Raw genomic sequence first — 2458 nt, 5'->3', positions numbered from 1 at the left:
AGCCAATTTGAGGGGATGCCTAGTGAAGACCCTCACTCTCACATGGAGACTTTTTGTGACTATTGTGATGTAATTTCACAAATCGGTGTGACTCAAGACCAAATTCGATGGGTCTTATTTCCTTTTTCTCTAATCGGCACCTCAAAACAATGGTTGAAAGGCCTTGATAAGGCTACTCTTGGAATTGTCTCTTGGAAGAAGTTGGCTCTAGCTTTCTACAAAAAATTCTACCCTCTGGAAAAGACTAACATGCTAAGAGCTCAAATTACGGGTTTTAAGCAAAGGGATGAAAAATCTTTGTATGAAGCTTGGGAGCGTTCAAAGGAATTTGTTGTTCATGTCCTCATCATGGACCTAGCGAGTGGTTCTTGGTACAACAATTCTAGAATGGTCTTTATGAAGACTCAAGAAACATTCTCAACATGGGATCAAATGGTATGTTCACTGATGTTGACGATAATCAAACTTGGAACAAGATTGAGGAAATGGCGGTCCATAATTCACAATATAGTAGAGCTCGCAAGGCTACTACAGGAGGAAAGCATGAAGTGGACTCTATTACTCAATTGGGTGCTCAACTTAGTGCTCATATTGATACCATAAACTTGAAGTTTGAAAAGGCTATAGCTAAACTTGAAGAAGCCGTAAAATCACCAAAGCATCATGTTAATGCCATGGTAGCATCTTCATCAATCCCAAGTGGGATATGTGAGAAATGTGGAACTTTGGGACATGACCAAAGTGAATGTAGGGGAACAAATGAACAAGTGAATGCTTTTCAAGCATACAAGAGTGGTACCCCTTATTCCAATTATTACAATGAAAACACCAAATACCACCCAAATCTCTCATACAAAAGCCAAAATGTTCAAAACCCTCAACAAACATACACCCCACCTCCCATGAAAAACAAAAATCAAAGACCCTTTTTCAACCAAAACCAAGGTTACGAAAATGAAACTCCATACAATCAACAAAATGACCAAGGTTTTGATGTTCAAAAAGCGGTCCTTCAAATGCAAAAGAATCAACAAGAGTTTTTCACTTAAATGCAAAAGGATAGCCAACAAAAGACATCACTATCAACAATATCCTAGCCCACACAAAAATGTTGGAAACTCAATTGACCTAACTAGCATCTTCAAGCTCTCAAAGGCAAAAGGGGCAATTATCACCACAAGATAATCCCCCAAGACATGAAACGGTTAATGCCTTTCATTTGAGGAGTGGTACGAGATATGAGGGACCAAAGAAGCAAGTTGAGGATGAAGTTGTGGAAGCTAGTGACAAAGAAGAAGTTGTGCAAAACTCTAAGGAAGGAGAACCAACAAAAGAAGAAGTTTCAAAGAAAATTGAAGAGAAGGCCAAGGAGAAAGAGCCCATCGTGATTAGACTTCCATTCCCAAGTCGTCAAGCTAAACCTAAGTTCGATGACCAACTTGGGAAATTTATGGAAATTGTGAAGAATTTGGAAGTCTCGATTCCTTTTACGGAATTAATCAATCACGTGCCGGCCTATGCAAAGTACATGAAGGACATCCTTACAAAAAAGAAGTCGATCCGGAAGCTTGAAACTATCGCCTTCACTAAGGTGATTAGTGCAATCCTTTAAGGGAGTTCACCTCTGAAACTTAAAGATCCGGGAAGCTTCTCAATACTGTTTACTATTGGCGACACCACGATCAACAAGGCTTTGTGTGATCTAGGAGCAAGCGTGAGTGTTATGCCGTATTCAGTTAGTAAAAGGTTAGGGATGGGAGAGCTTAAATGTACCAACATCACACTCCAAATGGCCGATAGATCGACGAAGACACCGTTAGGGATATGGGAAGATGTTCCCGTGAGAGTTGGGAAATTTTTCATCCCGGTGGACTTTGTCATCATTGACATGGAAGAAGGCTCCAATATTCCGATCATTCTAGGTAGACCTTTCTTGCACACCGCGGGTGCGGTGATAGATGTGAAGCACGGAGAGCTTACTCTAGAAGTGGGAGACGAGAGCATAACTTTCAATCTTGACAAGACCATAAGAGCTCCCCGTTTGCATGAGCCATGCTTCATGGTTGATCACTATAGCCGGAAGGATGATAAGAAGAAGTCGGAATTTCAATGGAAAAAGCAAGTTGATCATGCTCCATTCAAAGAGCAAGAGAATAGCAACAAGGAGAGCTTGAAAAGCTCACCTATGACAAGTGAAAAAGATGGCCTCATTGGCCAAAACAAGAAAGAAGGAGAGTTGTCTCTATCAACTCAAGAGATTTTTAATGATCAAGTAGACGAAGTTTGAGGTCTTTGGGATGACGAGTTCGAAGGGATATTCAATCCCTACATTGGTAATACTATGAACCAAGACCATCACGGAGAACAACAAGTGCAAAGATCTATTGAGGATATTTATCATGATAATGAACAAGTTTTCGACTACTTCTTCAAGGTGTTCAGTAACATCAACAACACC

The 2458-nt window shown here is 40.4% G+C and overlaps 1 non-coding gene across 1 annotated transcript; it reads right to left on the bottom strand.

Annotated features, from left to right (window-relative positions):
- Positions 1-249: 249 nt before the first annotated feature.
- LOC141644780 (small nucleolar RNA R71) lies at positions 250-355 on the bottom strand. The gene has a single exon (XR_012544388.1). It is a non-coding gene; the product is annotated as a small nucleolar RNA R71 (small nucleolar RNA).
- Positions 356-2458: the final 2103 nt, after the last annotated feature.

Source organism: Silene latifolia, chromosome 2, assembly GCF_048544455.1.
Source record: "Silene latifolia isolate original U9 population chromosome 2, ASM4854445v1, whole genome shotgun sequence".
NCBI lineage: Eukaryota > Viridiplantae > Streptophyta > Magnoliopsida > Caryophyllales > Caryophyllaceae > Silene > Silene latifolia.
The sequence above is the reverse complement of the archived record's forward strand: the minus strand, read 5'-3'. Positions and strand labels throughout refer to the sequence as shown.